Source organism: Heptranchias perlo, chromosome 2, assembly GCF_035084215.1.
Source record: "Heptranchias perlo isolate sHepPer1 chromosome 2, sHepPer1.hap1, whole genome shotgun sequence".
Lineage (NCBI taxonomy): Eukaryota > Metazoa > Chordata > Chondrichthyes > Hexanchiformes > Hexanchidae > Heptranchias > Heptranchias perlo.
The window spans coordinates 136,017,710-136,040,498 of NC_090326.1; the positions used below are offsets into that span (position 1 = coordinate 136,017,710).

A 22,789-nucleotide genomic window follows, 5' to 3' on the forward strand; every position below is an offset into this window, starting at 1 on the left:
GGGTGTACGTGTCATTGTATGATTGCTTTGTGGAACCTGGTGGGGGTGCTGGTGTTGGTGGTGGTGGCTGTTCCAGGCGGTCTGAGTACTTCCCTATCTTCAGTTTGCAGATCACCTGATGAGAATCTATCAGATATGAGTGACTCCTTGGCATCACGAGCAGCCATGTGTGCCGCTGCTCTGCCGATAGGTTGGCCATCGTCCTCCTCCTCCTCCTCGTCTTCTTCAATGTTGCCGGCAGATGCAGATGCTTCATGAGCGCTTGTAACCCTCTCTGTTGAGCAATGTTGTGCAGGACGCAACACACAATTATTATTCCACACACCCTTCCTGATGAGTACTGAAAGGCTCTCACGGATCGATCCAGACCCCTGAAGTGCATCTTGAGCATTCCTATGGCTTGTTCAATTACAGACCTGGTGGTGATGTGACTGTTGTTGTACCGCTGCTGTGCCTCATTGGTGGGGTTTCCCACAAATGTCATGAGCCACGTCTGCAGCGGGTAACCCTTATCTCCAAGGAGCCAGCCCTTAAGTCTGTCTTGTGCATGGAAGAGGGCCGGGATGTTGGACTCGTGCAAAATGAAGGAATCATGGCAGCTGCCCAGGAATCTAGCACACACCTGTAGAAATCTCTTCCGGTGGTCGCAAACCAGCAGCGCGTTGATGGAGTGATATCCCTTTCGGTTGATGAACAGTCCTGGCTCATGCGTAGGTCCTCGGGTTGATACGTGTGCAATCAATTGCGCCCTGCACCCATGGGAAGCCAGCCAAAGAGTGGAAATCCACTGCTCTCTCAGTCTGGCTGATGTCATTGCAGGGGGCGTTGTTGTAGTGGGATGCCCTGGCAAACAAGCCATCTGTGACCTGTTGTATACACTTATGAGCAGTCGACTGGGATATCCCGGTGATGGAAGGATCTGGTGGCGAAGAAATTGAGGGCAGTGGTGACTTTAACTACGGCAGGCAATGCATGGCTACCAGCAGCTCTGCATGAATGGGCGTGCAGATTTCTGCGACCACCTGGCAATTCAATCTGAGCCTTTGTCGGCACTGCTCCTCAGAGAGGTCCAGGAAGATCAGCCTCTGCCTGTACAACCTTTCCGATGGGTAGTGCTTCCTGTGACGTCGGCCCCTCACTGCTCTTCTGCAGGTCCCTGTGCCTCACCGCTGCCTTGTGGAGCTGCAACTCCCAGAGCTACACGCCATACCTGCCGTGGATGGTGATGTGCCTCCAGGAGAGCTTTTTGAGCCAGTCCAGGAGAGCTTTTTGAGCCAGCATGTAGAAAGTCCTACAAGAGAGGGGGCGGTACTGGACCTAATTCTAGGGAATGTGGCCGGCCAAGTGGAAGAAGTGCTAGTAGGTGAGCACTTTGGTGACAGTGACCATAATTCGGTGAGATTTAAGGTGGTCATGGAAAAGGATAGGGAGGGGCCGGAAATAAAGGTTCTAAATTGGGGGAAGGCCGATTTTAATAGGATAAGGCAGGATCTGGCCAAAATGGACTGGGATCAGCTGCTTGTAGGAAAATCCGCATCGGAGCAATGGGAGTCTTTCAGAAGGGAGATTGAGACCATACAATGGCAACATGTTCCCGTAAAGGTCAAGGGTGGTTCCAAGAACTCCAGGGAACCTTGGATGTCAGGGGATATACGAGAATGGATTAGGAAAAAAAGGAGGGCTTTTGGCAGACACAAAAGGCTAAAGACGGAGGAAGCCCTAGAGGAGTACAAAAAGTGCAGGGGGATACTTAAAAAAGAAATTAGGAGATCAAGGAGGGGCCATGAAATAACACTGGCGAGCAAAATAAAGGAAAATCCTAAGATGTTTTATAAGTATATTAAGGGTAAGAGGATGACTAGGGAAAAAATAGGGCCCATTAGGGACAAAAATGGCAATCTGTGTGTGGAGCCGGCAGATGTAGGAGGGGTTCTAAATGAATTTTTTGCATCTGTTTTCACTATGGAGAAGGACGATGTAGACATAGAAATACGGCAGGGGGACTGTGATATACTCGAACATATTAACATCGAGCGGGAGGAGGTATTGGCGGTGTTAGCAGGCCTAAAAATGGATAAATCCCCAGGCCCGGACAAAATGTATCCCAGGCTACTGTGTGAGGCAAAGGAGGAGATTGCGGGGGCTCTGACACATATATTCAGAACCTCTCTGGCCACAGGGGATGTGCCAGAGGACTGGAGAACCGCTAATGTAATACCATTATTCAAGAAGGGGAGTAGGGAAAAACCGGGGAACTACAGGCCAGTGAGCCTAACATCAGTGGTAGGAAAATTATTGGAAAAAATTCTGAAGGACAAAATTAGTCTCCACTTGGAGAAGCAAGGATTAATCAGGGATAGTCAACATGGCTTTGTCAAGGGAAGATCATGTCTGACTAATTTGATTGAATTTTTTGAGGGGGTGACTAGGCGTGTGGATGAGGGTAACGCAGTGGATGTGGTATACATGGATTTCAGTAAGGCCTTCGATAAAGTCCCCCACAGGAGACTGGTCAAGAAGGTACGAGCCCATGGAATCCAGGGTGCCTTGGCACTTTGGATACAAAACTGGCTTAGTGGCAGAAGGCAAAGGGTGATGGTCGAAGGTTGTTTTTGTGACTGGAAGCCTGTGGCCAGTGGGGTACCACAGGGATCGGTGCTGGGTCCCTTGCTGTTTGTGGTCTACATTAATGACTTGGATATGAATGTAAAAGGTATGATCAGTAAGTTCGCTGATGATACAAAGATTGGTAGGGTGGTAAATAGCAAGGAGGATAGCCTCAGTCTGCAGGACGATATAGATGGGTTGGTCAGATGGGCGGAACAGTGGCAAATGGAATTTAACCCGGAAAAGTGCGAGGTGATGCACTTTGGAGGGACTAACAAGGCAAGGGAATACACAATGAATGGGAGGACCCTAGGCAAGACAGAGGGTCAGAGGGATCTTGGTGTGCAAGTTCACAGATCCCTGAAGGCGGCGGAACAGGTAGATAAGGTGGTAAAGAAGGCATATGGGATACTTGCCTTTATTAGCCGAGGCATAGAATATAAGAGCAAGGAGGTTATGATGGACCTGTATAAAACACTGGTTAGGCCACAGCTGGAGTACTGTGTGCAGTTCTGGTCGCCACACTACAGGAAGGATGTGATCGCTTTGGAGAGGGTGCAGAGGAGATTCACCAGGATGTTACCAGGGCTGGAGCGCTTCAGCTATGAAGAGAGACTGGGAAGATTGGGTTTGTTTTCCTTGGAGCAGAGGAGGCTGAGGGGGGACATGATTGAGGTGTACAAAATTATGAGGGGCACAGATAGGATGGATACTAAGGAGCTTTTTCCCTTCGTTGAGGGTTCTATAACAAGTGGACATAGATTCAAGGTAAAAGGCGGGAGGTTTAGAGGGGATTTGAGAAAGAACTTTTTCACCCAGAGGGTGGTTGGAGTCTGGAACTCACTGCCTGAAAGGGTTGTGGAGGCAGGAACCCTCACAACATTCAAGAAGCATTTGGATGAGCACTTGAAATGCCATAGCATACAAGGCTACGGACCAAATGCTGGAATATGGGATTAGAGTAGACAGGGCTGATGGCCGGCGCGGACACGATGGGCCGAAGGGCCTCTATCCGTGCTGTATAACTCCATGACTCTATGACTCTATGACTCCTCCTCAGATGTACTGTAGAATAAATCCATTGCGCCTCCCCATCCTAATGTTATCAGTATGAGGGGGTCCAAAATGTAGGTAAATATGTCTGAACACAAGAATTCTGAGTGTGAACAAATAAATCTTAGTCTAATCACAAAGAACTCCCAGGCAAAGGTTTGTCTGAGAGAACTGATTGCCCTTCTGCAAAAAACGCACCTTTTCTTCACAGGTGTCAATCACTGGTTTAAAGATCCAAATGAAGACCGGCTGCAACTCGCCTCTGTTTCCATGGCATGTTTCAGAGGCCACAGGAGACATATTCGTAAGTAGTTAAAATGGCTTGTGTGGATCAATACACAAACACTTTACAGCTTTAAGGACTTTAAATGGCTCAATTGGCCCTTTAAATATAAAGCCGGCGGGACTTCCGGGTTTCAGAATTGTGCGCACCCGTTCGCGTCTGGGTCAAACCCGGAAGTTGGCGTGTTGGAGTCGGGATGTGGTCCTGCTCCGAAATCGGAGAATTTTGACTCCCCACCCACGCCCAACCCACCCGTTCTTCGGGGTTAAAATTTACCCCCATATTTCTCTTAGTCTGGGTACTTTGTTCTTGTCGACCAGCTTCAAGAAGCTTTTTGAAATAAAAATACAAAACGCCAAAAATACATAACAAGAGTATGAAAAGAGAAAAGAAAGGTTATGATATTTTGGGCTTGTACCATGCATCATAAAGCTTTTTGTTCTGGAGTATTCGCAATGCTCCCAGCACCCCCAAAAAAGCTTGTAATGAACCGTGGTTTGGGTTCTATTAGAATAGATTTAGACACAGGATGCTGACAACATTATTTCATTCTGAGATCCTACTCTCACAGTTTTGTCTGTCTCCCCAGTCTGGTGCATTGTCCACATAACCAATCCCTACCAATCTGTACTGCCCGCCCCCTCCCCCTCTCCCATTTATACTCATTTGGTACTCCTCAAAGACCTGATAAGGCCTGATGTTATAAAATATGGTTGAAAATGCTCAAATATCAAAAGGATGACATGCTTCTGAAGAAAAGTCTAATTTGGGTGGACAAAGAGATTGTCAAGATCCTCAACATGATATCCTGAGGGTGAAACATCCACCCCAAAAAGTGCCAGACGTCTGTTCAGTTTCAATTAGCTTCATTGGATCTCTTGATGCTATCCACAATCTCTCATTCTATTCTCCTCTTATCCTTTCTAATATTCATTATTTGTCATCAGTTGACTGTTTTACGACTCCTTGTTATCAATACTGATTGTTTCTTTGTATTTTATAACCCAGTGGGTTGGCTGACTGACGTAAACACTAATGTGTTAATAGGGCGGCTATTTATTTTTGAAGTGTAGCTACCTAATTCATGACAGAGAGAATACATTCGGCAAACTCCCAGACATTGCTCTACCTCAACAAATACCTTTGACTTGTGTTGCCAAGTTTCCCCCATTATGGCCATGACATTAACTTGCCTTTCCTATTTTGGGTCACAGTGTGAAAAACATTGAGAGCCACTGTTTGAAAATAGGCCACAAATATCCACAAATTTTATTAAATAAATCAATTATAAAGCCTTTCTCAACAACATGAGCACCATTTTCTGCAGTTTGTTTCTTTGTTCTTGCCTGATGGCCAGAGAAGCAAATGATCACTTTATTCTTCCTGGGCTGTAGGAAACCATGGATCAATTTGGCACTTACAGTGCAAAACCACGACAGAGATGCACTTCAATAAAACTTCATGCCATCAGACTAGGGTTGCCAACTCTGGTTGGACATATTCCAGGAGGTTCCATCACATGAGCTCCTGCCTCCAATCACTCCGCCTCCTCCGCCCCCTCGCTGCCGCCATTGGTCACCTGACCTGTCCATCCTCGCCGCGAACCACGTTCCCACGCCAATTGGAAAATGAACAGACTCTTCATTACCCGATTGGATGATTCTTGACTGTGGTCAAATAGCCTTTTCCCATCTCCAATATTTTTTATAACTGAAAAATAATAAATTAAAGTGTTCAAAGAAAATGAAAAAGAAGCACAGAATGAAAAATAAAGCTCAGAAATATTTTTTAACGGCCCTACGATTTTTCTCCCGGGTTGCTTGCAGCAGTGAGATCAATCTTTAATTCCTGGTGACTTCAGGACAACCCTGGAGGGTTGGCAACCTTACATCAAACAGTGTGCAACTTTCCACCCATAACTCACAGAATTGCATAATGTGTTAGCATTGGCCAGACGCATAAATAATAAAGACAATTCAGCCTGTGGAGTTTAATTTGTTCCCACAAATAGTACACTGATATCTAGCACAGTGTAGCCGTGATGAATCAACACATGTGCCCCTGCATCAAGTTACAACACATGAAAGACAAGCTGTGCAAGCATCTGTCCACTGGAGTGCTTGCTAAACTCTTCACCCTAGGAAATATTAGCTTACAAGCCCTCAATTCTGCAGACAAATGTACTTAACCCTAAATATGCTGGTCCAGAACAAGAATGTTCTTTATCACGTAATAGCCTAAAATAATAATCTCCGTACTTCTAGTATTGAAACCCTATGCAAAATATTTCTGTATTCCTATTCATCCTCCAATAAATTGTTTCAGCAATGAATGAGTTAAAAGCAGACATCTGAATATACCCCATAATAAGGTACAGTGTCATGTGAAAAGACGTACTGGGCTTCAAATCTCTTTGTTTTGTCCTGTTTAACATAATTTATGTCCTAATGGCTGTTGAATTTTCTGCTAATGATTTTTCTTGGAAAAATCTGCAGTAGTAACGTCAACATTTTACTCCTGCAGTGTGACTATCATCAGGTCACACCTGGAGTACTCCATCTCATACTAACTACCAGTATAAGTCCCACTAAAATTCTTTTAAATTGGTTGAGCGTTCCTCAAGCCCTTGATATAACCTTGATGTTGCTTTGTTAATATATTCCAAATAATAAAGGGAGGAAATTTGACCATTGATATCAATCTTGGATATTCTCTGCTGTTCACTTGAAGAACTAAAGGGTCTCAGCCTACATCGGAGATCTTTCTGCCTGCAAATTTCTTCACACACATATATGCAAATATATGCACATGCTCACAGTCCCTGACCAGAATGAATTAACTTGTATTGGAGCGATATTAAATGTTGTAAATAGGACGTTTACAATAAAGATATAGAACAAAATAACTCCTCACACCCACCGCCATATTATTTCAACACTGCTTTTAGCTAATTATCTGCACCTTGTAATATTTTCTTTCAGGTTATTGATTTCCTTTTAAGCATTATTAATTTTGGAATAATAAATATTTTCAGAAGGCTTTGACAGTCTACTCTGGATAATCATAGGCTGTGTGAGGGATAAAATGCACAAGACCATTTCAAGAGAATACGTGTAGTCCAAAAATTCATAAACGAGACTGGGAAGATCCATAAGTATCACGCAACTAGGGAACATAATAATGGAGGAATTGTGTTATGAGATTGTAATAAGATTGTGCAATTGTGATGACACTATAAATAATCAGAGTGAAGTTCTAGCACTCAGTCACTAGAATATTAAACCCAAACAGAGCACCAGACCCAAACACAGCACCAGACATAAACACAGCACCAGAACCAAACACAGCACCAGACACAAACACAGCGCCAGACCTAAACACAGTACTAGAACCAAACACAGCACCAAACCTAAACATAGCACCAGAAACAAACACAGCACCAGACCTAAACACAGCACCAGAACCAAACACAGCACCAGAACCAAACACAGCACCAGATCCAAACACAGCACCCAAGTTAAACACATCATCAGATTCAAACACAGCACCAGAGTTAAACACAGCACCAGACCCACAAACACAGCACCAGACCCAAACACAGCACCAGACCCAAACATAGCACCAAAGTTAAACACAGCACCAGAGTTAAACACAGCACCAGACCTCAACACATCACCAAACTCAAACACTGTACTAGACCCACAAACACAGCATCAGATTCAAACACAGCACCAGAGTTAAACACAGCACCAGACCCACAAACACAGCACCAGACCCAAACATAGCACCAAAGTTAAACACAGCACCAGAGTTAAACACAGCACCAGACCCACAAACACAGCATCAGATTCAAACACAGCACCAGAGTTAAACACAGCACCAGACCCAAACATAGCACCAGACCCAAACATAGCACCAAAGTTAAACACAGCACCAGAGTTAAACACAGCACCAGACCTCAACACATCACCAAACTCAAACACTGTACTAGACCCACAAACACAGCATCAGATCCCAACACAGCACCAGAGTTAAACACAGCACCAGTTCAAAACAGTACCAGAACAAAAACATAGCATCAGACCCAAACACAGCACTAGAGTTAAAAACAGCACCAAAGTTAAACACAGCATCAGTTAAACACAGCACCAGAACCAAACACAGTATCTGAACCAAACACAGTACCTGAACCAAACATGATGGCAGACTGAACTTCACCAGCAGATCTAAACACACAGCCAGCCATACTTAGATTTTTTTTAAAGATGTTATTTTTAATTTGTTTCCTTCTCCTCTTTAGATCTCCCACACCATACACCATTTTCCAGCTAGATCCCTGCCAGTATTATTATACTCAGCCACTAAGAGGTGTGTGAGCACAGCCTAGGGTAACTGCCTCTCTAATTGCTTTCCCTTTCTAAGTGAATATCCTGGCTTCTACATAGTGCCTCCTTCCCAATATTGCTGTAGTCCCCTGCCCTACCATTTTGTGGCACAATGCGGTGGAATACTTCAGACACCATTTTATTATACTTCCCACGCTCCCCAACTCTCATGGCCTCCCTGAGTAAGACTGCCTATTTAATCTCAACTTGTGGTAAATTCTCTAAGAATTTAGAGGGCTTGACAAGGTGGGATTTCCCAATGAGATCACCTCTCATTCTTCTAAACTCCAGAGAATATAGTCCCATTCTACTCAATCTCTCCTCATAGGACAACCCTCTCATCCCAAGAAGCAATCTAGTGAACCTTCATTGCATCCCCTCTAAGACAAATACATCCTTCCTTAGATAAGGAGACCAAAATTGTACACAGTACTCCAGGTGTGGTCTCACCACCGCCTTGCATAATTGCAGCAAGACCTCCTTACTCTTATACTCCAACCCCCTTTCAATAAAGGCTAACATACCATTTGCCTTCCTAATTGCTTGCTGTATCTGCATGCACAAGGACAACCAAATCTCCCTGTCTACCAACATTTCTTAGTCTTTCATCTTTAGAAAAGATTCTGCTTTTCTATTCTTCCTACCAAAGTGGATAATTTCACATTTCCCCACAATATACTCCATCTGCCACCTTTTCGCTCACTCACTTAACCTGTCTATATCCCTTTGCAGTCTCTGCAGGGTTGCATCTCTCTGGGGAGAAAGTTTGCCCTCAGTATTGGGCAAGCAGAAGGATTACGTGTAGATTCCATAGTAGTTTGGATCTGACGCTCTTAAACATGGTGATGGGCTTCAGATACCCAGCTGACCAAAAAAAAACCTCAAGGGTCATTGTAAGAAGGGTGTTATTCCCAATCAGCTCCATGAGCATGGACTTCTCCCAGAAACATCCACCACCACCGCCATTTCTGCTGCTTTATGATAGCTTGGCCTAGAAAAAGCTAACAGTATCATTGTCCAAAATGAAGAAAGTCACACAGATGCAGCTCTTTATGTGCATATGCAAGTGAGGGACAGCACTTTATATTCACAGGATTACACGAGCTATTTTTGCCCTGTTGTGCCAAATCATTCATAGAGCATATCTATATATTCACAGTATTTCAAAGGGCATGAATGTCAAGAGGCACAAATGGAGCTTTGCTCTCAACTTCCTAAGAGACCCCTCCCTTTGTGGAACAAATACATGCCTTTACTAAGGTGGCCAGGTTGATTCACCCCTTAAATATGTGCACTCTTTGTAGACCATTAGTACATTAACTTAAATTGTTTCTCCGTACGTGCCTCATGTCATGATCTAACAGCATGCTTACGTTACAAGCAGCTTACAATATATGGGCCGCCAAATCATATCAGTCTTTTTATATTTCCTTTAACAGTAACTGCCTTTGGTTTTCCAAAGGCAGTAGAGAAGGTCAGGGTTACAGCGTTTTGTGGCCAATCCTGCCAGGCTCTGGTGGCAATTCCGCAGATGCAAAAAGGCCAGCCTGCCTCTCCGGCACTAATTCTGAAAGAGCTCTGCCAGTAAAATGAGCTTTTCTTCTAGCCTGAAACAATCACAGAACTGGGTAAACATCCCGAAATATAAACTTGTCTGTCCTCTCGCAAGATACCGCCTGACCTGCTGAGTGTTACCAGCATTTTCTGCTTTTGTTTCAGATTTCCAGCATCTTGCAGTATTTTGCTTTTTACTTTTCATCGACCCTGCTGTGCCAAATTTTCAGCAGAACTGTGCTCTGCAGCTGCTACTTTAATTAGTTAAATGGCTGTTAATCTACTTGAGAAGTGGGATACCGACCAGTGTGATGACAGGTAGCTCGGGATTGGCCAGATTTCCAGCATTGACCTTATCTCCAGTGGGGATGAATATTGTTCTCAGTGGAAAATATGAGCCATTTCATGCAAAAAAAAATCAATGTTATTGAAGTCAAGAAAATAAACTGAAAAAAAATCAAAAGCAGGAAACTCACTTCAGTGTTTCCCTTTAAAACTTGACAGTAGATATAAGCATATTAAATTAAATAATTAATCTGCTGGAACTGTTTCCTTCTAACGGGTCTCTTAAGATCTGAAGCTTGCTATTTCTTTCTGTAAAGTCCTCAATGCTCGCTGATCCCAGGTTCACATTTCATTTCTTGTACCAATTTAGTTTGTTTTGACAACAGAATCCTTTGTTTTGATTTGGTCGGACAGCTGTAATAAAGGGGTCACCATCAGGTTAGTATTATTCTAGACTTGCCCTTGTTTTCTTTATGGCCCTCTAGGCAACAAGCACTTGCTCAAGGGAATCACAGCACATATGCACATGAACAATGAAAATGGATGAACACAAAATATTGATTAGATTACCATTAATTTAATTTAATGAAATCAGTATTCATGTACTAATCTCCAAACCAGCTACATCATCTGAACTGTTTTATTTATCAAGCATAAGCTTCAAATAGGCTGCTATGCTTTTGTAGAGGCAAGTTAATTTTGTCGAATAAAATGCTGACATTGAAAAATAATAAAGGATGGCCCAGGAAGTGATGAGATTTGACTAGAATGTCACAGATTGAGTCCCATGTATTCCTATCGGTCTGACTTGCCTGCCCGGCTGGGTGAGTGCTGACAGTATTCTTCCAGGATGTTCCATCTTGGCAACAGATAAAGTTAAACACTGTTATATTACAGAGAGGCACTGATGGCATTTATGAGGAGGTCAGTGGCTTAGATCATCCTGCTTTCCTGGCTAAAGTCAGAGGTGTGCTGGTGAGCATGCTGAATGGAGTGAAAATGGAGAAATAGAAAGAAAGAAATCTTCAGGACAAACCTACACTTCCCCGTTTCACTCTCACTCTGGTGTGTGTATCTTAATGAAACCAAATAAAGATAGCACCACAGATACCAGAATGCCTTTTGATAATGATAACAATAAGAAGAAACCTAATGGGTTTGATAGGGTATAGACATTGAGAAGATGTCCCACTTGCGGGTGACCAGAACTAGGGGCTATAAATATAAGATAGTCACTAATGAATCCAATAAGGAATTCAGGAGAATCTTCTTTGCCCAGAGAGTGGTTAGAATGTGGAACTTGCTACCACATCAAATAGTTGAGGCGACTAGCATAGATTCATTTAAGGGGAAGCTAGATAAACACATGAGGGAGAAAGGAATAGAAGGATTTTTTTTGATATGTATTACTGACCTGAACTTGGGTATAGAAGGTATAATTTCAAAGTTTGCAGATGACACGAAACTCGGAAATGAAGTAAACAATGGTGGAGGATGGTAACAGACTTCAGGAGGACACAGACAGACTGGTGGCATGGGCGGACACATGGCAGATGAAATTTAACGCAGAGAAGTGTGAAGTGATACATTTTGGTAGGAAGAATGAGGAGTGGCAATATAAACTAAATGGTACAATTCTAAAGGGGGTGCAGGAACAGAGAGACCTGGGGGTGTGTGTACACAAATCCTTGAAGGTGGCAGGATAAGTTGAGAAAGCTGTTAAAAAAGCATATGGGAAACTGGGCTTTATTAATAGAGGCATAGAGTACAAAAGCAAGGAAGTTATGCTAAACCTTTATAAAATACTGGTTAGGCCTCAGCTGGAGTATTGTGTTCAATTCTAGGCACCACACTTAGAAAGGATGTCAAGGCCTTAGAGAGGGTGCAGAAGAGATTTACTAGAATGGTAACAGGGATGAGAGTCTTCAGTTATTTGGAGAGACTGGAGAAGTTGGGGTTGTTCTTTTTAGAACAGGGAAGGTTAAGGGGAGATATGATAGAGGTGTTCAAAATCATGAACGGTTTTGATAGAGTAAATAAGGGGAAACTGTTTCCAGTGGCAGAAGGATCGGTAACCAGAGGACACAGATTTAAGGTGATTAGCAAAAGAGCCAGAGGCGACACGAGGAAACATTTTTTTATGCAGCGAGCTGTAATGATCTGGAATGCACTGCCTGAAAGGGTGTTGGAAGCAGATTCAATAGTAACTTTTAAAAGGGAATTGGATAAATACTTGAAGGGAAAGAGCAAGGGAATGGGATTAATTGGATAGCTCTTTCAAAGAGCTGGCACAGGCACAATGGGCCAAATGGCCTCCTCCTATGCTGTACCTGCTATGATACCATGATACTATGATATGTTGACAGGGTTAGATGAAGTAGGATGGGAGGAGGCTCGTGTGGAGCATAAACACCAGCACAGACCAGTTAGGCCAAATGGCCTGTTTCTGTGCTGTAAATTTTATGTAATTCATTGGTGAAAGCAGAGTGCAGCCAGGCCACAGCAACCAAAAGTTTCCTTCCCCACCACCACCTTTCCCTGGCTCTGTACTTGCTTAAAAACTGTAACATTTTTAACGTCTTCCAGTTCTGACGAAAGGTCATCGACTTGAAACATTAACTCTGTTTCTCTCTCCACAGATGCTGCCTGACTTGCTGAGTGTTTCCAGCATTTTCTGTTTTTATTATAAAAGACACGGAGTCCACTTACGGCAGCGATTGACACCACTGAACCTGGGAAAGGATCTACAGAAGGCCCTAAACTTGCAACAGTGAATGTATAAATGAGTAAAATCTACCTACACTACAAATTGTTACAAATACAGACAGCACTTTAATACTTTGCAATAGGTAATGTGAGCTTTCATTTACCTCTCTCCAGAAGGAAATGATCAGCATCTTGAGAACCTCCTCTTAGAAGGATGAATAATGAAAAGGGCACTATCTTCAAGAAAGGGTTTTTAGTAAACCACTTTTCCATTTGTTTACAAAGCAGTGCCATGAATTACATTGAGACATGTAATGCTGCCTTGCTGAATATGGGAGAAGTTCTTCAACATCTCCAAACAGAAAAGGTTTACTAAATGCTTTTCCAGGATCTATTTAGTCAAATGACTGTTTCAGCTCAGACTGGAAGATATTGGAGCAATGAATCACAAAGGTTTTAGCTGTATGACTTTAACATAAAGAAAAGGCAAGATGAAAAAATAAGTTGTTGGAGTGTGCAGGGCTGACTTGTTAAAGATGTTAAATATTAATGCCAAACCATGATTTCAAAAGTTTTTTTTATTGTTTTGCCTGTAAAATGAGCCATGAAGCTTCTCTTAACTGTATGACTCATTGCTGCATTCCATACCACTTTGGGCCAAGACAAATAAAATCTCATTCTTCATCCCACTGCAGAGGTTTTCAGATGGTGCCCAGAGAGCTGCTGAAGTACGTGTACATGCAGATGTGTCTGTGTGCACAAGTGTGTGGAGAGAGGGGTGTAAGTAGTCTCTGGACATTATGTTACTTCATGGTAATTAAATAAATGAATAGAAATCTAGCAAGTTGTTCACCACAAGTGGTATAATCGGAGAACTCAAGATGTAATGCTGTAGGAAATGATTTATACTCCACAGGTGGACTGACCTGAGAACTCACAAGTAATAAAGTTCCAAGTTAGTCATGGTAAGTGATAAATTTAAACCATGGCTCCTAATGCGATGTTCTGTCCATCCCATATATTAGATACATTGAATTAAATGAAAATGATAAAATTGAGTTATAAGAAGTGACTCCGCCATCCGACACTCCCAACAAATTGAGTTTTTTGATGAGGTAGCAGAGTGGTTTGATGAGGGCAATGCGGTTGATGTGGTGTATATGGACTTTGAAAAGGCGTTTGATAAATTGCTACATAATAGGCTTGTCATCAAAATTGAAGCCCATGGAATAAAAGGGGCAGCATGGATACGAAATTGGCTAAGTGACAGGAAACAGAGAGTAGTGCTGAACGGTTGTTTTTCAGACTGGAGGAAGGTATACAGTGGTGTTCCCCAGGGGTCGGTACCAGGACCGCTGCTTTTTTTGAAATATATTAATGACTTGGACTTGGGTGTACAGGGCACAATTTCCAAATTTGCAGATGACACAAAACTTGGAAATGTAGTGAACAGTGAGGAGGATAGTGATAGACTTGAAGAAGATGTAGACAGGCTGGGGAATGGGCGGATACATGGCAGATGAAATTTAACGCAGAGAAGTGCAAAGTGGTACATTTTGGTCGGAAGAACGAGGAGAGGCAATATAAACTAAATGGTACAATTCTAAAGGGGATGCAGGAACAGAGAGACCTGGGGGTATATGTGCACAAATCTATGAAGTTGGCAGGACAGGTTGAGAAAATGGTTAAAAACTCATACGAGATCCTGGGCTTTATAAATAGAGGCATAGTGTACAAAAGCAAGGAAGTTATGTTGAACCTTTATAAAACACTGGTTCGGCCGCAACTGGAGTATTGTATCCAATTCTGGGCACCGTACTTTAGGAAGGATGTGAAGGCCTTAGAGAGGGTAAAGAAAAGATTTACTAGAATGGTTCCAGGGATGAGGGACTTCAGTTACGTGGGTAGACTGGAGAAGCTGGGGTGTTCTCCTCAGAGCAGAGAAGGTTGAGAGGAGATTTGATAGAATTGTTCAAAATCATGAAGGGTTTAGATAAAGTAAATAAAGAGAAACTGTTCCCATTGGCGGAAGGGAAGTGAACCAGAGGGCCGATGAATGGCAGATGGAGTTTAATTTAGATAAATGTGAGGTGATGCATTTTGGTAGATCGAATCGGGCCAGGACCTACTCCGTTAATAGTAGGGAGTTGGGGAGAGTTATAGAACAAAGAGATCTGGGAGTACAGATTCATAGCTCCTTGAAAGTGGAGTCACAGGTGGATAGGGTGGTGAAGAAAGCATTCAGCATGCTTGGTTTCATTGGTCAGAACATTGAATGCAGGAGTTGGGATGTCTTGTTGAAGTTGTACAAGACATTAGTTAGGCCACACTTGGAATACTGTGTACAGTTCTGGTCACCCTATTATAGAAAGGATATTATTAAACTAGAAAGAGTGCAGAAAAGATTTACTAGGATGCTACCGGGACTTGATGGTTTGACTTACAGGGAGAGGTTAGACAGACTGGGACTTTTTTCCCTGGAGAGTAGGAGGTTAAGGGGTGATCTTATAGAAGTCTATAAAATAATGAGGGGCATAGATAAGGTCGATAGTCAAAATCTTTTCCCAAAGGTAGGGGAGTCTATAACGAGGGGGCACAGATTTAAGGTGAGAGGGGAGAGATACAAAAGGGTCCAGAGGGGCAATTTTTTCACTCAAAGGGTGGTGAGTGTCTGGAACGAGCTGCCAGAGGCAGTAGTAGAGGCGGGTACAATTTTGTCTTTTAAAAAGCATTTGGACAGTTACATGGGTAAGATGGGTATAGAGGGATATGGGCCAAGTGCAGGCAATTGGGACTAGCTTAGTGGTATAAACTGGGCGACATGGACATGTTGGGCCGAAGGGCCTGTTTCCATGTTGTAACTTCTATGATTCTATGATTCTATGATTTAAGGTGATTGGCAAAAGAACCAAAGGCGACATGAGGAAAGACTTTTTTACGCAGTGAGTAGTTATGATCTGGAATGCACTGCCTGAAAGGGTGGTGGAAGCAGATTCAATCGTGGCTTTCAAAAAGGAATTGAATAAATACTTAAAGGGAAAAAATTTGCAGGGCTATGGGGAAAGAGCGGGGGAACTGGACTAACTTGATTACTCTTACAAAGAGCCGGCACGGGCTTAATGGGCCAAATGGCCTCCTTCTGTGCTGTAATCATTCTATGATTCTATGATCTCGAAAAATCATCAGCCAGTGATTTTCCACCCATTAAAATGCCTTGACAGAAAATCACAGGCTGCACTTCTATGGTTTCCCAAGGCGCGCTCCCTGCAAATGCTGCTTTCCGTTGGAAGCGCCAGATCATAGAATCACCCCCAATAGCTTTAAATTTTAAAACTTCTTTTTGTCAATTTTATGTTTGTCAAGGTTGTGAAGTGGAACTCTTTCATTTTCGGGGACCCTGTATCAGCATTAAAGAAAAGAACGACTTGCATTTATATAGCACCTTTCACGACCTCACGACGTCCCAAAGTGCTTTACAGCCAGTGAAGTACTTTTGAAATGTAGTCACTGTTGTAATGTAGGAAACACGGCAGCCAATTTGTGCACAACAAGGTCCCACAAACAGCAATGAGATAATGATCAGATAATCTATTTTAAGATGTTGGTTCAGGGATAAATATTGGCCAAGGCACCAGGGAGAACTCCTCTTCCAGACGAAAGCTGATCCCATGCCTGCAGATGATGTCACCATTTAGATGAGAAAAAGGAGGAGGCCAAGGATAGATCTTTGGGAAACTCAAGAGGTGATGGTGCCAGAAAGGGAAGAGAAGCCATTGCTGGAGACGAGTTGGCTGCATCGGATAGGTAGGCAAAACAGTCCACATTTATTACCCTGTGAAGGTCCTTCTTCTTGACCAAATGAGTGGCTTGCTAGGCCACTTCAGAGGGCAGGTAAGAGTCGACCATGTTGGTGTGGGACTGGAGTCACATATAGACCAGGCCAGGTAAGGTTGGCAGATTTCTGTCCCTGAAGAACATTAGAGAACCAGTTAGGTTTTTATGACAATCCAAGAGCTTCAAGGTCACTTTTACTGTTACCAGCTTTTTTTTCTATTAGCAGATTTTTTTTTAATTGAATTCAAATTCTCTGACTAACTGGTGGGATTTGAACTCATATTCCCTGGATCATTACTCCAGGTCTCAGAATTACCAATCCAGTAACATAACTACTACACTACTCTACCCTCCTCCACTCAAGCTGCTCTCTACAGCAGGCTGCTTGTCACAGTCACCAATGAGTGTTCAGAAGAAATCAGTGAAGCGAGACGCAAGCTGGTCCACCGTCTGCTCCAGCTCACTCCGTCTGCACCAGCTGCTCCAGCTCACTCTGTCTGCACCAGCTGCTCCAGCTCACTCCGTCTGCACCAGCTGCTCCAGCTCACTCCGTCTGCACCAGCTGCTCCAGCTCACTCCGTCTGCACCAGCTGCTCCAGCTCACTCCGCCTGCTCCAGCTCACTCCGCCTGCTCCATCTCACTCCGCCTGCTCCAGCTCACTCCGCCTGCTCCATCTCTCTCCGCCTGCACCAGCTCGCTCCGTCTGCACCAGCTCGCTCCGTCTGCACCAGCTCGCTCCGTCTGCACCAGCTCGCTCCGTCTGCTCCAGCTCACTCCGTCTGCTCCAGCTGCTCCAGCTCACTCCGAATGTTCCAGCTCACACTGTCTGCTCCAGCTCACTCCGTCTGCTCTAGCTCACTCCGTCTGCACCAGCTCACTCATTCTTTGTGTCTCACCCCATGCTCTCCCCTCTAATTCACTCACTAATTCCCCTAAGGTAGTACTTAGGAGAAACATAGCGAGTGACAGTGTGTGCTGTGAAGTGACAGTGTGCCAGGTGGGACAGGGGCCTAGTTTGGCTTCCTAATTGCATATTTACAGAAAGAAAAAGAAGAGAAACATAGAAACATAGAAAATAGGAGCAAGAGTAGGCCATTCGGCCCTTCGGGCCTGCTCTGCCATTCAAAATGATCATGGCTGATCGTCTAACTCAGTACCCTGTTCCCGCTTTATCCCCATATCCCTTGATCCCTTTAGCATTAAGAAATATATCTATCTCCTTCTTGATTACATCTAATGACTTGGCCTCCACTGCCTTCTGTGGTAGAGAATTCCACAGGTTCACCACCCTCTGAGTGAATAAATTTCACCTCATCTCTGTTCTAAATGGCATACCCCGTATCCTTTACATATAGCTTTCACTGGAAGAGTGATTTAACAAAATTTGGGTACAGTAGCGTAGTGGTTATATTGCTGGACTAGTAATTCAGAGAACATGAGTTCAAATCTTGCCATGGCAGTTTGAGAATTTGAATTCGTTTTTTATGAATCTGGAAATAAGAAAATGCTGGTATCAGGAAAAGTGTTCATGATGCAGTCAGATTGTCGTAAAAATCCAACTGACGCATTAATGTGTTTTAGGGAAGGAAACCTGCCACCCTTACCTGGTCTGGCCTATATGTGACTCCAATCCCACACCAATGTGGTTGACTCTTAACTGGCATCTGAAATGGCCAAGCAAGCCGCACAGTTGTATCAAAACCACTCAAGAAGAAGGCTCACCACCACCTTTGCAGGGCAACTAGGGATGAGCAATAAATCTGGCCTTGCCAATGATGCCCACATCCCAAGAATGAATAAAAACAAATGCTTCAGTATATGCTTTGTTCCAATGAGTGAATGAGAGAATGGAATGAGAAAAAAGAGCAGGAGAAGATTGTCACAAATCCTGAGCTACCTCCCAGTATAGAGTTTCCTCTTCATATGAGGATTAAGGGATGAATGTGTCACATTTCAGGACGATTTAGCAATTTTCCATAGAGAGGATCTAGATATGAATTATTTTTAAATGTTTTGAGTTCACGATTGCTTTAAAGGGGGTTAGTTTCTCAAGACATTCCCAAACTGGGTTGTGAATCCAAAGCCAGTCGTAAGTTGGTTGATATGCTAATTGGACGTTATTTTTCCCAAAGACCAGACAATAAGCAATTTGGAAGCTTGTCTCCATCAGAAATATGCCCTTTGCCCCCACTTATGTTCGGAGGGTTTTGGTCATTTCCTAAAGCTGAACACAGACACCATGGAAGAGAGACTGATTTTTGGAAACAGGGCTGCACAGGCAGTCAGGTAGCAAAAGGTTCTGCCCTACAACTGTAGGATAGAACATAGAGGGGTTATCCTGTTTAAGTTTAGTAAGGCCATCCACCAAAGTGCAATAGCATCACATGTTCCTTATTTTGTATCCTTCCATGAACATAAATTGCACCACTTTAAACTGCATAATACCTGTTACACTGGACGTTTCATGGAATAAAGCAGCTTACAATTCGAACCAAACTTTGTCCCATCTAGGGTTAACTGGGGTCACTTTTGGAAAGATTAATGAAGTAAACGTATGTAAGAGACAAGACATCTGGTCCAGATCACAAGAGGGATTCATTGTTACAACCCCAGATCCTGTTACTGTACAAGTTGAGATGGTTGTGAGTCAACTCCCAGAAAAGTACAGTGCTCAGACCAGTTACGGGAGTGACTAATGCCACTGAATCAGGAAGATATCTACAGCAGACCCGAATTGGTAACAGAATTTTAGGGAGTCCTCCACCTGCACGTTTTCTCTCTCTTTAGTTATGGGCTGTTTTCTCCTACAACCAGAACAGAAGAAGTAAGAAGCTTCAATTGTCATTTAACATACAGTGATACCCAAGTGTCTGCATGCAGCATGTAATGGGAGTGATGACATGTACGTGATTCATGTAACCGCATCAGATGGCAGATTAGTTCGGGCTGAATGCATGTAAGGATATGAGTGAAGGAACACTTTCAGGTGAAGGCTGGGGATGTAAAGTGTAACCTGCTGCATAATGGGCATTTCAGTGAGGTGCTGAGGGATGGCCAGTGCCCATAGAACTCCACATGACATAGTGAGGGCAGGGAAGAAAATTAAAAAATACAAAAAATAAAGGAAGTCTCCAAACAAGATACTCAGTGGTAACGCAGCTTTATGTCCTCTGTTGTGATACATTAATCTTTGTGATCTTTAATATTCACCTGAATCACTAGAACAGGCAGATAGAGACTCAGTTTAACATCTCAGTGGAAGAACGGACATTCTAACAATGCAATAGTCCCTAAGGGGCGACCTAGATTGTTCTCAAGTCCTGGAGTGGAGCTTGACCCACAATCTTATGACAGAGGTGAGAGTACTACCAAATGAGCCAAGTAGAGAATTCAGCTGATGCTAAATTATATGAAATGAGACTACTTTACCATGTTAACAGCTAAAAATGAGCATCTTGAGCTTTGACAATAAGCCTAGCTTAGCACTGGAAGTAAAGAAGAGAAGGTGATGCATAAAACAAAGCCAACAAGAAAACAGATTCACAGAATATGACCTTTTTCATGGTCACAGTGTTTTCCTGCTGCTGGGGCTGGAGAAAAAGGTGGGAAATTGTTGTCTGTAGAGCACAAGATTGAATAGCAGAGATGTCAGGATGAATTACTATTCCGGAGTTTTGCTTGATTACCTTATCAATAGATTCATTTGGTGGTGCAGAACCCATGACAGGGTAGACCATGCGTGCTCTGTAGGAAAAGCAGCTTGAATGGGCTCTTCTAGTTTCATACTTTCTTATGCTCTTAAAAAATGTTAGTAAAGGCATATATCAAACACCAGGAGGACATCACCAGGGATATTGAGGATCACAAGAAATGTTTCAATCTTCAACAAGAGGCAAGAATAAAGATGGTAAACAACTGACAGGAAACAAGAAACACCAAGGATTAGGCAGTGACTCCCAAAAAAATAATTTAGACCAGCTACACAAAGGGTGCCCATGCAACTTAAAATCTTAAGAGAGGAGACCCAAAGCATGGGATCCTCAGATTCTGGTAAACAGATTTATGATACATGGTTACTATTTGGTTGTTGACTGTATACAGTTTTCAGACTCATGTAACTTTAAACAACTTGAGTCTGCTAACCAGCCCACTCCAGTAAAAGTGCTTGGAAACATGTTTAATGTGTGCTGTCTTCTTATATTTGCAGTCCAATCTGTCAAAAGAAAAGTATCTGAGAATGTGAACCAGTTTTTGGGGAACATACAGCTCCCTGGACGATTGTTGCTCCAAAGTAGTTAATTTTTAATTTAAACTTATATTCAGAACTTCATAAATGATTCATTGTGTCCGAGACACTACTGCCACATTTGGGAACGAATCTGTAGTTTTTTTTATGAGGCACAGGAATAGAAAGAAAGACTTGCATTTATATAGTGCCTTCATGACCTCAGAAAGTCCCAAAGCACTTTACAGCCAATGAAGTACTTTTGGAATGTAGTTGCTGTTGTGATGTAGGGAAACACGGCAGCCAATTTACACCGCAAGGTCCCACAAACAGCAATGAGATAATGGCCAGATAATCTGTTTTAGTGGTGTTGGTTGAGGAATAAATATTGGCCAGGGCACCAGGGAGAATTCCCCTGCTCTTCTTTGAATAGGGTCATGGAATCTTTTATATTCACTTGAGAGGGCAGACTTAGTTTAACATCTCATCTGAAAGACGACACTTCCAACAATGCAGCACTCCTTCAGTACTGCATTGACGTGCCAGCCTAAATTATGCGCTCAAGCCACCGGAGTGGGATTTGAACCCACAACCTTCCAACCTCAGAGCTCAGAGTGCTACCACTGAGCCAAGGCTGACACTTTAATAGGACTCCAAGGAAGATGCAAGCTACAAATTGACATTTACTCTGGGGAAGGTGTCATCCAAATACCTGGACAAATGCCAACAGAGAGAATGAGGACAAGGGAAAGGAATCTCTACAAGGCTTCCTGTACAAAGGCACAAACTATCGGTATAAATCAGCCATAGTATCCAATAGTTGGAATCACAAACCATCTATCCCATACTCATATACAGCCAGCGACTGGTAGCACCCTCAGGATTCGAGCACAATGAAATAGAGGCAGTCATTTTGGAGGCTGAATTATAGAGTTTGCACTGGGATAATCTCAGTTTACAATACATTCCACCACAAGACTAGACCCAGTCCTTGGCTATGTAGTTCATCTGCTAACCTCACTGTCGTTCAGTGTAATATTCTATCAAGCATTCCATGGATGTCACTAGCCAGAGGTCACTGGGGTCACTTAATGGTTATAAATATGTGGAAATCTACCCCAAACACCAGAGCATTTGAGACTTTGGCCTTGATATTTACGGGAAGGCAGGGAGGGAGTGGGAAGGCGTAACAGGAAGGGACAGAAGGTATGGAGTAATAGGTAAAGTGTTAAAAAAGGAAAAAGCAGGAACTAAGCGTCACAAAACAGATTTGAAAGTTCTTTATCTGAATGCACGTAGCATTCGTAATAAAATGGACGAGTTAACGGCACAAATAACTACGTATGGGTATGATCTTGTGGCCATTACAGAAACATGGCTGCAGGGTGACAACGACTGGGAATTAAATATGCCAGGGTATGTAACAATCAGGAAGGACAGGCAGGAAGGAAGGGGAGGTGGGGTGGCTATGTTAATAAAGGAAGGAATCACTGTAATACAGAGAAATGATATTGGGACAAAGCATCAAGATAATGAAACAGTTTGGGTGGAGATAAGGAATAATAAGGGAAAAAAAAACATTAGTGGGCGTAGTATATAGGCCTCCTAATAGTTGCAACTCTGCTGGAAGAAGTATTAATCAGGAGATAGTCGGGGCATGTAATAAGGGAACAGCCATAATTATGGGGGATTTTAATTATCATATTAACTGGACAAATCAAATTGGGCAGAGCAGCCTTGAGGACGAGTTCATTGAGTGCATCAGGGATGGATTTCTTGAGCAGTATGTAACTGATCCTACAAGGGGGCAGGCAACCTTGGACCTGGTCCTGTGTAATGAGTCAGGATTAATTAAT

The 22,789-nt window shown here is 43.1% G+C and overlaps 1 long non-coding RNA gene across 1 annotated transcript in view; it reads right to left on the bottom strand.

Annotated features, from left to right (window-relative positions):
• Positions 1-5,181: 5,181 nt before the first annotated feature.
• The window catches only part of LOC137334410 (uncharacterized), a 91,289-nt gene continuing 73,681 nt past the window's right edge, over positions 5,182-22,789 (bottom strand). The window contains exon 3 of the long non-coding RNA XR_010966140.1: positions 5,182-5,653. This is a non-coding gene — a long non-coding RNA (uncharacterized lncRNA). The remainder of the gene's footprint in view (positions 5,654-22,789) is intronic.